We start from the raw sequence: 15,293 nt of genomic DNA on the forward strand, positions 1-15,293 counted from the left end.
AAATAAAGATGAGAGAAGATGAATACATTGCACAATAAAGTGAAAGAATCAAATAAAGTGTAAGTATAATCAAATCCTAGGGAGAGAAAATAGATGATGTGGTAGTGGTCAACAAGGTACTTATAACTCTTCTTCATATTTATGCAATTAGAGTTTCAACAATTCAAGAGATGAGATGTTATACCAAAAATGTGATAACTTTGGATGCACTAGTGGGAAGGTTGACAATATTTGAGTTAGATAACTTTGATAACTATTTACTAACTCTAGCAACAATGAGTATGCATTTCAAGCTAAACTATCACTCAAAAAGAAATGTGGAAAATCTAAAAGCAAACAGTCTGACGGTGAAGATGAAGAAGATTATGATGATTCTCTTAAAACCATTGAAGCCCTACTTACAAGAAGATTCCCTAAAGGCAAAGGAAAGTACAAAGGTAAAATGTCCCTAATCTATTTTTCTTGTGAATAAGTTGGTCACATTATTTTAAGGTGTCCAAAGAAAGAAGGAAAAAAGGTACAAGTACAAAGGCAAGAAAGATTTCAAAAGCTACAAAGATAACAAGGTTAAAGGTAAGAAATCTTGTTACATGGCTAAAGACTCTAATAGTAGCGATGATGATGAAATCGTTTACATTTCTATTAAAGATGAATCAGATGATAAAAATGATAAGATGGCCCTCATTTCCCATATTAACAAGAATGACTCATGGATCATAGATATTTTTTGTTCTCACCACATGACTGGTGATAAAACAAAATTTTAAAACTTGGAACACTATGATGGTGGAAGTGTTAGATTTGGAAAAGATGAACCATGTTATGTAAAAGGAAAAGGCTACATTAAATTAATTAATGAACTCAGATGTGACAATACATACTAGATTGAAGGACTAAAACACAATCTACTTAGTGTAGCACAATTGAACAACATTGGATTCAAGGTAGAACTCATGAATGGAAAGGACACGCTATTGGATGGGAAAGGAAATCTGGTTGGGAATGGCAATCAAACAAAAGGTAATCTATTCTATCTTGATATAACTAAAAGTTCATGTTTCCTAGCTCAAATAGAGGAAAGTTGGTTATGGAATAAAATATTATGTCATGTGAATTTTGATAAGTTGGTCAACATAAGCAATATTAGAAGAGTGAGAGGCATTACAAGCCTAAAGAAACTTGATATGGGCATGTGCAAGAATAGTCAAATTGGGAAGATGGGAAAGAAAAGCTTCAAAAGAAAGAATTATCACTCTAAAGAAGTTCTTGAGCTAGTTCATATAGACCTTTGTGGACCTATTGGCATAGAAAGCTATTGTGGAGATAAGTATTTTATTTTATTTGTTGATTATTATTCTAGGATAATACAGTAATGTACTTAAAAGATAAATCTCAAGCCTTTGAAAATTTCAAGTGGTATCTAGCTAGAGTGGAAAAAGAAATAGGAAAGAACTTGAAATGTCTAAGGTCAGATAGAGGAGGTGAATTCACCTCAAACAAATTTACTAAATTATGCAATGAAAGAGGAATCAAAAGGCAAGTATCTACACTTGGTAGACCTCACCAAAATGGCATAGAAGAAAGAAGAAATACATCCATTATGGATTGTGCAAGGACACTAGTGATAGAGAAAAATGTTGCAATCAAAAACTGGAAGGAAGTAATCAACACAACAGTTCATACCTTAAACTGAGTTTAACTAAAGAAAGATTCAAATAAAACTCCTTTTGAATTATGGTATGGCTATAAACTTTTTTTTTTTTCAAATTATTTGGAAGAAAATGTTTATATCTTAAAAGAGACAAGCAAAGGAAAATTTGATGTGAAAAGTGATGAAGGCATATTCCTAGGATACTCCAACAAAAGTAAAGCATATGAATGTCTGAATCTTACTACTCACAAGGTTATAGAACGTGCACATGTAAAGTTTGATGAGTTTGTAGAAAAGAGTGAAGAAAAAAGTAGCAAAGAACCTAAAAACTACAAAAACTTTATCTACTATGAACCTAATACTTTACCTAAATTTCAAGAAAATGCAATTAGAAATTAGTTGTCTTCACCACCCAAGTACCCTAAATCTTCAATTCAACCCAAGTTGTAGCCATTGAAACCCAAGTCACAGTCTAAGGGACCTGAGTCTCTATCAGAAGGACTTGAGTTTCAGCCAGTAGAATCTGAGTCACGGTATAAAGGACTCGAGTCATAGACAGTTGGACCCAAGCATGATTTAGAAGATCATTTTGAGCATGATTAACTAAGTGAATTTAGAAATAAGGAACCTCTACTTTCTTGATATTCTAGAAGGCATCATACACCCAAGCAAATCATTGGAGATCAGTCAAAAGGCACAATAACAAGGAATGAACTAAAATGTACATGTTTCCTTACTAAGTTTAAACTTAGAACTGTAAAAGATGCATTAGACAATGAAAGTTGGATTGAGATAATGAATGAAGAGATTGAACAAATTGAAAGAAATAAAACTTCAACTCTTTTTCCTAGACCCAAGGACAAAAATGTAATTGACACAAAATGGGTATTTAGAAATATGTTGAATGAAAATGGAGAAGTGTCAAGGAACAAAGAAAGGCCAGTATGTAGAGGTTATGCTCAAGAAGAAGTTATTGACTATGTAGAAATATTTTCTCCTATTGCAAGAATATAATTTGTTAGAACACTACTTTCTTATGCTGCACATAAAGGATTCAAATTATATTAGATGGATGTAAAGTTAGCTTTCTTGAATGGAATCTGACAAGAAGAAATCTAAATTGAGAAATCTGGAGGTTTCATAGATTCTAGCAAAAGGAATTTGGTTTGTAAATTACACAAAGATTTATATGGTCTTAAACAAGCTTCTAGAGCCTGGTATGAAATATTTCATAGTTATTTGGTTAAAAATAGTTTTCAAAGAACAAATGACAACAATAGTCTATACATCAAGGAAGGACTACCAAAGAAGATATTGTTGAATCTTTGTAGATGATATATTATTTATTGGTTATGATGACTTGTGCAAATCTTTTTTGGAGGAAATGAGTAAGGAATTTGAAATGTCAATGTTTGGAGAGATCAAATTTTTGCTTGGTCTACAAATTCAATAGAAGAAGGATTGCATCTACATCACTCAATCAAAGTACATCAAGGAGATATTGAATAAATTTGGAATGGTTTATTCTAGACTAGTTAGAACACCTATGTCTACTAGACACATGCTTTCAAAAAACGATGATTCCAAAGAGGTAGATCAAATTACATATAGATCAATGATTAGAAAAATTCAGCATATAGTGCACATAAGACTTGATATTGCACTAGAAATTGGTATGGTGGCAAGACTATTTGCTAATCCAAAATAAAATCATGCATTGGCAATAAAAAGAAACATGAGGTATCTAAAAGGTACTGAAGATTATGGTTTGTGGTATAAAAAAATAGACAACATTGAATTAAAAGACTTCGTTGATGATGATTGGGAAAGAAGTATTTATGATAGGAAAGGCAGTAGTGGTGGAGCTATCTTTCTTAAAAATAGGCTAGTGTCTTGGACAGGCAAGAAGGAGAATTACATTTCTCAGTTTACAATAGAAGTAGAATATGTTGTAGCAGCAGTCAATTGTTCAAACATTATTTGGTTCAAAAAATTGTTGTCAGTTATGAAGGAAGAAATCAAGGATCTAGAAGTTTTCTCCTATGATAACACTAGTGTAATTAATATTTTCAAGAATCCAATGATGCATACCAAGACAAAATACATTGCAATAAAATATCATTTTCTAAGAGAATTAGTGTAACACAAAGAGGTATGATTGGAATATGTGAATATAAAGGAACAAATTGTAGACATCTTCACCAAGTGACTACCTAAGGGTGCATTTTTATATCTAAGAGGTTATCTAGGGGGTTATTCCCCTATCTAAAGATCACCAAACAATGTTTAGTGATGCATCAACTAAGAATTTGAAGATCAGTCAAGGTTGATATAGTATTGTTAGAGCATATTGCATATGAATTAGTACATCAAGTACATGGCATATCCATTGATTGTTTTCTTTAGCATGAGATGTCAAAGGGGGAGGTATTTCTATCATAGCAGAGAAATTTTGTATTAGTAAAGAAGGAGAGTTTTCTGTAAGAGGGAGAAATTGTAGTGAGAGAATCATTCCTAAGGAAGAGATTGATGCTAGAAGGAGTTCTTACTAATAGAGGGAGTTCTCATGGATGAGAATAATAATCAAACTAAGGATATTATCCTTCTATTTTTCTTCAATATTCCATTGCAATATGACATTGTTAAAATTGGTAATCTTTCCTTGGTTGTATTTATTAAATGGGATAAACCAAAGTATCCCTTATGTTGTTTGTCCTCTAGTCCACATGTGAGGACAAGTCTATTTTGTAATTCCTTTATTAAGGAAATAGTTATTCCTCCTTAAGAGGATTATGACACTTGTTATGTACACACTTATGAATGTGGCAATCATTCACTTGGGAGTTACAAATAACTCCTCTTCTCATCTCTTTATAAGAGATGCTTCTCTCTTATTCTACATACACAATCACTATGTAGTTCTTTTAATGAGCTAGTGGGTTCATTTTATTTCTTCTCTCTCCTTCTTTCATTCTTTAGCCATTTGCCTCATTCATATTATTCACAAGGGGTTTTCTTTGCTTTCCCCTTTCAAATCTTTGTCTCCTCTTGTTGATTCATTGGTGGTTGTTCATTCTTTCACTCTCTCTTGGATCTGAGTTTATGGTAACTATTTTCACAAACTCTCTTGGATTAATTGTTAATTCTTTTATTTTAGTTCATTTCAAGTACCAGAGCTACTAATCCTTGTTTTGAGTTTTATGTGATGATGGTTGTCATTCATTGGAAGCGCATCTTATTGAATAATCTCCACCTAGGTATCTCTATTTTAAAAAATTATTAAATTTGTTTTTTGCTCTTGTTTTAACAAGTAGCATTTATTAATTTAAGTTTAATAGTATTTATTATTATTATTTTGTTATATATATATATTTTAAAAAATTATTACATTATTATTTCCGTAACATTTGATTGGAGGGAAAACTTAAATAATATTAATTATGACTTACATTATAATTGATTATATTTCTATTCATATTATTTTTTTTTTAAAAAAAATTATTATTTTCTTTCATCTATTTTAAAAATATTTAATATGTATATTCCTTTTAGATATTCTCAACAATATCTATTATTTTCAAATCTTATTTATGATTCTATTCCTCAATTACATAAATCTTTTTTTGTCTCTTATTTTAATTACTTAAATCCTAATTTTTTTTATAGAAATTGTCAACATTCTCTAAATTGATCTTATCTTATGTTTCCCTTTTAGTTAGTTTTTCTTAGAAATTTCCTTTAAATTCTTCAAATCTGATCTTTGTTTTAGAAATTTCTTTATATCTCTTTCCTTCATCTATTTGATCTAAGTCATGTTCTCTACATTTGTTCTTTTAGTGTTTTACGTTGGCTTCTTTGTTGATTAATTATTTGTTGCCTTGTAATGTTATTTTTATAGAGGTTAAGATTTATTCTTTACAGAATACTATTTTTAGTGAAATTTTAAGTAAATTGATAAATGCAAATCAAGCCATTCTTTTGATGGGTTTTAATCACATTCCACATTGCTAGGGCAAGGATTTCTATTTAGTTTTATTATTTGCAATCATGCAAAGTTTTCACAAAAACATTCTTTGGAAGATCTTTATGCTCATCTTTTTGCATGCATTCATGTCTGATTGATTATTAGTCAGAATGGGGCATCCTTATGATCCTGCACTATGTTATTGCTTGTATCATGAGCATGCTTCTCTTCCATCACCTTCTTGTTTGGCATTTATTAATGTGATTTTACTGTTCTGTGCTTCCTCTTGTAATTTTTTTTACATTTATCTTTGGATTTGATTTGAGTTTTTTTTTTTTGATTGAAAATTAATCACTTCAAATTGCTAGCTTCCTAGCTTGGCATTTTGGGATTGGATTTGTAAGCCTTTCATCTTCTGAGGCTTAAAAGTTTTGATTCCATTGCTCAACAGCTCATTTGCACATAGCTTATCTTCTAATCTAGTGCAATCAAGCCTTTTGAGTATTGTAGAGTTATTTAAGATGCGTGGGGTCTTGCATAAAGTTTTTTGCATATCAGATGCTTCCCACATAGACCCAAAAAACCGTAATATCACTTGGCCATCATCCTATCGATGAATTCCTCATAAGATATCTTACCTTCAGAATCGACTTTAATCTCTTGTATCCATTCATCAAATTCAGAGGTCTCGAGCTTCTCCCCAACACTGGTGAGGACATGATGGAGCTCGGACATAGAAAGCATCCCTGTGCCCTCTTTGTCAAGCACCTTAAAAGAATCTCTGAGCTACGTGTGAAAGTTGCCCCCTTTCATGTTGCATCGCATCACATCTACAAAATGAGGGAAATCAATGGTTTCTGATGCTTCTAGTGTGTGTTTTCTTTGTGTGCATTGGCTCTTCTTGAATCGCCTCCAGGTTCACTACATGCCTAACTTTTTTAACCTTTATTCCATATTCCTCAAGAAAATGAAAATGTTGTTTCCGCCGCTTCACAAGATAAGAAGAGCTTGTAATAAGCTGACCTTTCTCTAACTTGCCATTCTTGTCACTCTGTGTGAGATTTGCATCGCATAACCTTATAATCTGCAATATTTGCATGTTAGTAGAGTGGCCTTTTATGTAAGAGGCTTTGCATGCAATAGTTTAATAAGTTTTTTGTGCAAAAAAAGTTTAATAAGTTTTTTTTAATCACTCTTAATTAGCAAGTGTTAACTTTTTATAAAGTCATTTTATTCTAAGAAAAATTTAAATCTCAAAGGTTTAAGATAACATTTTTATTATTTTAGTAATAACATGCTTTAAATAATAGCTAAGCTTACATTTATGTTTTAAGTTTTTATTGATAAAGCATGAATGCTTTAAGTTTTAAAAGACATTTTATGTATTACTTTATTAATAAAGCCTTATTTTTTAGTTTTATTTAATAAGCCTTTAGAATGGTCGTAGCATAAGTTATAAAATTGATTTATAACTTAAATGTTTGACATTCTCATATTTCAAACTCTTTCAAAAACATTAATTAAAATTCCATATTCTCAAGTCATAAAATTTTGTTATAACCTATAAGTTATAAAATTAATTTATAACCTATAAGTTTGGTTATTTACTATTATGTTGTGAGTTATAAAATTTATTTATAACTTGTACGTTTGGCTTTAATAATTATAATTTGTATTAGTTAGATACTACTTTTAAGTTTCTATTTTAAGGATATTTGTAGATTCTTTTGTAACGTTTGAACAAAACATTGGCAGATATTCTCATATTTCAAACTCTTTCAAAAACATTAATTAAAATTCCATATTCTCAAGTCATAAAATTTTGTTATAACCTATAAGTTATAAAATTAATTTATAACCTATAAGTTTGGTTATTTACTATTATGTTGCGAGTTATAAAATTTATTTATAACTTGTACGTTTGGCTTTAATAATTATAATTTGTATTAGTTAGATACTACTTTTAAGTTTCTATTTTAAGGATATTTGTAGATTCTTTTGTAACGTTTGAACAAAACATTAGTAGATACAGTTTCTATATTTGCAGAAGAATTATTCCTCTAACATTTTTTTCCAGGTCTGCATCATTACTCACCTGTTACAACATCTATTCTAAGATATTCTGTGACAACTTTTTATAACTCTTGATTATTATTTTTAGAATATTATTCTAAGTCTTCCATTTGTAGCATTACATGATAAAGAGAAATCATTGCTAAAAAAAAGGGTTGTTGCTAATTAACCACGTTATCTGTTCATGTAAGATGCTTTTTCGGCTTTTATCATTTTGAAAATTCAGTTTTTTCTACAAAAAAGCACTCTATTTTGGCAATCATTCCTAATAATTGTGATTAGATTCTTCTATCTAAAAGTACTATTTAAGAAGATTTTGTCTTTATTCAAAATGTTCATTCTACTTGATCTATATATATATATATATATGCTAAACAAGAGGAAGCATACAATAGTAAAATCACATTAATAAATGCTAAACAAGAAGGTGATGGAAGAGAAGCATGCTCATGATACAAGAAATAGGATAGTGCAAGATCATAAGGATGCCCCATTCTGACTAATAATCAATACAGACATGAATGCATGCAAAAAGATGAGCATAAAGATCTTCCAGAGAATGTTTTTGTGAAAACTGAGCATGATTGCAAATAATAAAACTAAATAGAAATCATTGCCCTGGCAATGTGGAATGTGATTAAAACCCATCAAAAGAATGGCTCAATTTGCATTTATCAATTTACTTAAAATTTCACTAAAAATAGTATTCTGTAAAGAATATATATATATATATATATATATATATATATATATATATAAGGATCCTTCCAATATTGTGACTTATCATATATTTATTTAAGTATATATGGGTGCACACATATATACCCAGATAAATATATAATTTTATGACTATAATAATTTAGAAATTGATTTATACCTTCACAAAATGAATTAAGTACTCATGTTTACCCTCAATGGAGTTTTACACCTGATATACATATTTTTTTTATTTTGATCATCCTAGGATCTCTGCATTTTGAAAATAAAGTTTAATTCATTTTGAGTGGATTATGAGTTATCTTACACATTTGCCTTCGACTTTATTGTGATATTTTGATCATTCTATGCCCATGTTGGAACTTTATGGTTTTATACTATCGATATACATGATTTATATGATATTTGTTTTGAGTTGCGTAGGGAGCCAATTTTTTCAAGGATAACTATGTAGGTCCCCTTAGTATAACTAATACATAGTTTCCTTATCTGGCCCATGGAGTATACCTTCATCCTATATTGGTGTGCACTCATTTTATATGGAGTTTCTCTCCATTTGGTTCTATTGGTTCCACTTTGAAAGATTAATATTTATATGGAGTTTCCCTCCATTTGATTCTATATGCTCTACTTTGAGAGGTTGATATTTATCGAGTTTCTCTCCATCTTGTTCCATTTTGTTCCTCAATACAAGGATGATATTTTATGGGGATTTCCCATTTCAATCTCTTTATCTCCTTGGTGTATGCTCCTAGTTTTGATTTAGTCATGGTATGACTTCCTACACTTTGCTCATTTTTGAGTGTATAGGTGACAAGGCTACCATATCTTGGAGCACTCCAATATTGGAGACTCTATTTGAAAAATTTGTTTTGACCCATGATGTTTTTTTTTCTCATGGCAATGAAGTTTCTTGTCCATGATGAATTTCCAATTTGAAGGCAATATGTTGTTACACCCTCATAATCCATTCATTTGAGTATCCTAACAAATCATGATAATACTAATTTGATCAGCATCTCTCTCTTTTTAATTTATTTTCATATATTAATGTGATAATGATCTGCATACTTTATTGCTTAGATCATGAGTCATGCATGTTATGGATTGATCACCCATTAACTCGCAGTGGGATGATTCATTAAATGGACTGTCTATATCCACGTGATTGATGCAATATTGATGCAAGTATCATTAGTTGGCCTTGTCTATGGTCATTTGTGCATTAGTATAATAAACTTTTCATGAAAGCATTGATCAAGCTTTTTACTCAATTTGTCCTTGTTGACAATTTTTTGAGCATATAATTTAACTTGATATCAGGTTATCTCCATTGTTTTGTGGTAACATGTTTTATTTTCCTCTATTTCTCTATGAAAATTTTCTTATCCTTATTCAAAAGGATTTCTAATTTGAATATAAGATGAACTACTTCCTGTGGATAGTTTTCTTGTTTCTTGTGTCTATTTTTTTAAGGTAATCCATCTAGAACATACAAGATTTGGTGTACCTATCCACTTCTCTCTCGGCTATACGAAGATCTACCTACACTCACAAGAGACCTTTTGCATAAAAGAAGTCATTGTCAAAGATCAATTTGCTGCTATTTTCATTGTAAAAATTTGGGTTTAGTACCCTTTGATCTAATTTCCCCAGGTAAATATTAAAGGGGGGTGTTAGAATTGGTAATCTTTCCTTGGTTGTATTTATTAAATGGGATAAACCAAGGTATCCCTTATGTTGTTTGTCCTCTAGTCCACATGTGAGGACAAGTCTATTTTGTAATTCCATTATTAAGGAAATAGTTATTCCTCCTTAAGAGGATTATGACACTTCTTATGCACACACTTATGAAGGTGGCAATCATTCACTTGGGAGTTACAAATAACTCCTCTTCTCATCTCTTTATAAGAGATGCTTCTTTCTCATTCTACATACACAATCACTATGTAGTTCTTGTAATGAGCCAGTGGCTCCATTTTCTCTCTTCTCTATCCTTCTTTCATTCTTTAGGCATTTTCCTCATTCATATTATTCACAAGGGGTTTTCTTTGCTCTCACCTTTCAAATCTTTGTCTCCTCTTGTTGATTCATTGGTGGTTGTTCATTCTTTCACTCTCTCTTGGATCTGAGTTTATGGTAACTATTTTCACAAACTCTCTTGGATTAATTGTTAATTCTTTTATTTTAGTTAATTTCAATGTTATTATTTCTAACAGACATATTGTGTTACCATCAATGCCAAAGATGGAGATTGTTGAAAATAATTATTCAATTGTATGTTGTCTTTGATGTTACACAAAATGTCAAGCCTTACCAAGAAAATTAGTAATTGCCAAACTCCCTTGGGAATTGAAGATAATTTCCTATGTTGGTTGAGCATTCCAGTTATAACCAAGTTTTGAGTTAGTTCTCACCAAGCTCACTTGAGCATCAAAGGTAGATCCTATGCTAAGCAAGCTCTCTCAGTTACCAAAGGAAAGTCAACATGGATCCTATGTTGACCGAGTTCACTCACTTACCAAAGAAAAGTTAGCATGGATGCTCTGTTGACCAAGTTCACTTATTTACCAAAGAAAAGTTAATTTAGAATCAATATTGACCAAGTTAGGCTAGTTAACAAAGATTTTCTCTAAGTTGATCGAGTACTCAATTCTATATTTTCTGACTAACAACATATTGAGTTTGGTAGATTTATTGGCTAATACTAGCCAACTTAAGCCATGAAAATTGTTTGATTACAATTATATTCAAGCCTACTTGACAAGATTATTCATATAAGTATAAGGTCAAGTTGAGGATTGAAATAAATAAGCATGGGATTGAAGAAGATGAATTAAGGAAGTAAATTAGAAGAATATCTACAAGATGATAGAGTATCCAAGTTGACTAAGATGCAAAGAACATTCTAATCAAAGAGGATCAACTAATCAAGCTAGAACAGAGATCTAAAATCAGCAAAGATAGTTGCATTAACAATTAGGTCAAGTCATTGTTACTCTCTAATAATTTTAGTGGTGAATCAAATCTCCTAATAGAGTTAGCCTAATAGCTATTTGGTAAATCCTCTAACAAGGTGTCATTTCTAGATTAAAGTGTCTGAAGACCTCTAACAAGGCCACTCCTAAAAAAGTAAATTAAATCCTCTAATAAGGTCACACCTAGAACTGTATTCTGTAACCGTTAAAAGGGTTGGCCCCTAACAAGGCTCACTTCATAATAGTGAAAAATAGTGACTAGTTGTGATTGCTAGTTTTTCCAAATTAGGTTTCCATGTTAAATTTACTAGTCTCAGATTGGTTTTGACAAATGATAGTCAAAAAACTTACCAATTCTTTAGTTGATGCTGAGTATAATATAGAAGCTGAGCTATAGTATGTGCCAAGCTAGAGAATTCAATAGGTGTCGAGTGAACTTTAGGAGCTAAGTGAAGTTCAAGTGTCAAGTCACTATAGATGCCAAGTTACTAAAGGTGTTGAGAAGAATATAGATGCCAAGAAATATAATTTCCATATGTGCTAAGAATTAGAAACTAGTAAGTGTTGAGTAACATAGAATCAACATATGAGTTTATATCTTCATAAACTCAGATGTGAACTATTTGTGGAGCTGACATAGGATGAATCTCAAAGGATCTTGAAGATAAGATCAAATCTTTTGCATTACATATGTAATCAAAATTCAGCCAATGAGAAAAAAGGAGAAGGCATGGAAACAATAGGAAAAGTGTAAGAATTGAGTAGGAAATGAAGAGTAAATATTGATCGTAAATTCATACTTAACCCTAAGTCATCAAAATCTTTAAAAGAAGGATAATACCCCATTGTATGTGTACATGTGAGAAGTATATGGGTGAATTATAGCAAAGTGTAGGAGGGTGTAAAGACTTAGAAAGAGCAAAAAAAAATTACTAAATTTAGCTGATCAAGATAGAGTATTAGAGTTTCAAAGAGTGACATATCAGATCAAGCAAGGATCAAAGTAGATAGGATAGAATGAGGATTAGAATTAGCAATTAAGGATTGCAAGTCATCAGGTCAAGACATTCTTCTATATTTGATAAACATTGTATTATGAGAATAAAAATCCTATGTTGATAGGCTAGCCTAATAGCTATATTGGTTTAATAGCAACATTGCAGATCCTTAACAAGATTGTAAATCCTTTAACTAGGTCACTTTTAACTGGTTGTAAAGTTTTTAACAGGATAAGCCTTTAACAGGGAAAATCATTCAAAGTGGTCAAAATTTGTAACCTTGAATAGTTACATATTGCTACAGTGATACTTTATGGATGTCATCCCCACCACAGTTTTATCTTCTTATTTTGAAGGCTTTCTGGGTTACCAAATCTTGTGTTATCTATTTTCATGCATGTCTTTACTTTCATGTTTACTGGATGAATTAGTTGCATGTGAATGATTCTATCTAAAAAAAAATTTAGAGGTTAAAGATAGTTACTTTTGATTCATCCCCCTCTCAAAAGTAATTCTTCCCACTTGTAAATTCCAACAATTGGTATCAAAGCATGGTTCTCACAAGAAGGAGCCTTAAAGATTGGAGACAAGATCTGGAAATGGAAGTCTAAAAGATTGGGAAGATCATAGAGAATCAAGAAATTGATATACAACTTGATCTACACACTTTGGAAGAAGCCACAAAGGAATTGAGAAAATCCTTAAAGAGAAGAAGGGAGATTTCCATAGATGAGAATGATACACAATACAAGGAGATTGACACCTCAAAAAAAATTGAATGGATATTCCAAAGAGTTTGATGCAACAATAGCAAATCTAATGGAGAAAAATAGAGCCCAAATAGAAGAAATCAAAACACTCAAGCTTGAACAAGAATCACAAGCCATGATGCTTTGTGAGGTGACTGAATAGAAGAAAAGAGCCATTGAAGATAAGGTTGTGCTAGAAGAAGACAAGAGAAATCTTGCCAATAGACTAGACAAAAAGTCAATTGAACTTGCAAGAATTTCAAACATGCAGCTAGACACCCTAAGCCAGATCATGAATGCACACCATGAACTAAATATCAAGGGCATTGAGATCTTTGCACTAAAGATGCAAAAATGAACAGCTGCAAAATGACCTAAAAAGAGAGAATGAAATTGTAGAGAGCTTCAGAAAACCCAATGAGTCCATTAAGTACTTTGAGTAGCTACTGAAATCACCAAGGGCAAGCAATGATACTTTAGGTCTAGGATACACTAGCACTAAACAAAGAGAGTCATCCATGACTACAAAAGAAAGAAGTAACAAAGGTAAGAATACTAAACCTACTTGTCACTTCTATGGTAAAAAAGGACATACCTCTAACGTATGTAGGAGCAAGAATGCTCATTAGCATGAAAAACCTAAGAATGTTAATCACTGTCATAAGTGCAACAAGCAAGGACATCAAGAACATGACTGCAAGACTAAGACTATAAAAACACCAAGATTTATAGGTCACTGCTACAATTACAATAAATATGGATATAGAGATTTTGAGTGTAGATCAAAGCCTATGTGGACACCTAATCAACCAGCAAGGTGAAATAACCATGATCATCACTACAAGTGGGACTAAAACACCAGGTATAACTATCATTACTATTAAGAATATGGACACATTCTTGAAAATTGCATAAGAACACATTTTAGTGCAAACTATAATAGATGGATGATCAAACTACATGCTTCAGTTGTTTGAAAACTAGTCATATCAGTATGAATTACCCAACAATGTCAAAGGCACCCAACTCATAGTTCAAAAAAGGAAAAGAAAAGGTGGATGTTGAACACATCAAAGGAGAAATGAATAAGACATGGAAGAAGAAAGATGGAAGTAGCACATCAAATGAAGAGATCACTTCACCTAAAAGGTCAAGTGGTCATACTTCATCAAACTAAGTACAAGAAGGCATAAGGGACTAATTTACAAAGCTTTATCATACATTAATTCCTAAACAAGTAAGTACTAAAAAAGAAGAGGTCAACATGAATAGAGATGAAAAGTTAAAACGTCAAGATTTCATTAGTGTTGCTGAGTTAGAAAAAATGTCCTCAAATGTCGAGTAAAATCCCAATGCATGCCAAGTTGATTGTCAAATATAGCAGAAGCTAAATGAATAGTTGAAGTCAAGTTGGTAATGGAAGCCAAGAAAAGAGGAAAATTTAGTTGAATACAAGGGATACTTCTATGGAGGTCGAGTGATGAAAAGGCAATGGAAGCTAAGTAATGCAGAAATCGTTAAGAAGCCAAGTGGATAGTTGTAAATGCACTAAGCCTTAAATGCTATGAAAATAGGGTATATTATCACATTTTCAATCATTTTTATTCATTTCAAATGAAGAGAAAAGATGAAAAAGAGCATAGAACAACTTCAAAGTAGAGAATCTAGTATTTTAGTAGATTTGAATAGCAATTTAGTAGGATTTCATGGATTTCAAGGTATTTGCATTTGTGTCAAGCTATATAGTTTCATATTTTCTTTGTGTACAAACCCTAGATTGCACAAATGGCTTCTAGCTCTAGGAAAACATAGTAGAAGGAACTTATTGAAGTCTAGCTAGTGTCCAATGAAGTGAAACAACCTAAAGTTGCATATAAAAATGACCCGATTGGAGCCCTATCTATCATACACCCTAAGGTAGTTATGGTTCAAGATGTTAGACAATATTACAACTATAAAATTGGAGCCATAGGAGACATGGAAATGAGGGAAGCCTATGAGAGACTATGTGATAACGGATTTTTTAAGAAAGAATATCATATTGTTGAAATGAAGAGTTGAACATGTGCCCTAGAATTCCCTACATTTTTCAAGATTGAATGGATCAGACTAGTGCTTAGCATAATACATGATGGAATCTTATGGTTGGAGTATGGTCTAGTG

At 31.4% G+C, this 15,293-nt stretch overlaps 1 pseudogene; it reads right to left on the reverse strand.

Annotated features, from left to right (window-relative positions):
• Nucleotides 1-6,206: 6,206 nt before the first annotated feature.
• Nucleotides 6,207-6,714, reverse strand: LOC149528569 (putative calcium-binding protein CML14 pseudogene; annotated as a pseudogene).
• Between the last annotated feature and the right edge of the window lie 8,579 nt (nucleotides 6,715-15,293).

This window comes from Cupressus sempervirens, chromosome 11 (assembly GCF_028749045.1).
Source record: "Cupressus sempervirens isolate cs-2001-9-10 chromosome 11, ASM2874904v1, whole genome shotgun sequence".
NCBI classification, from domain to species: domain Eukaryota; kingdom Viridiplantae; phylum Streptophyta; class Pinopsida; order Cupressales; family Cupressaceae; genus Cupressus; species Cupressus sempervirens.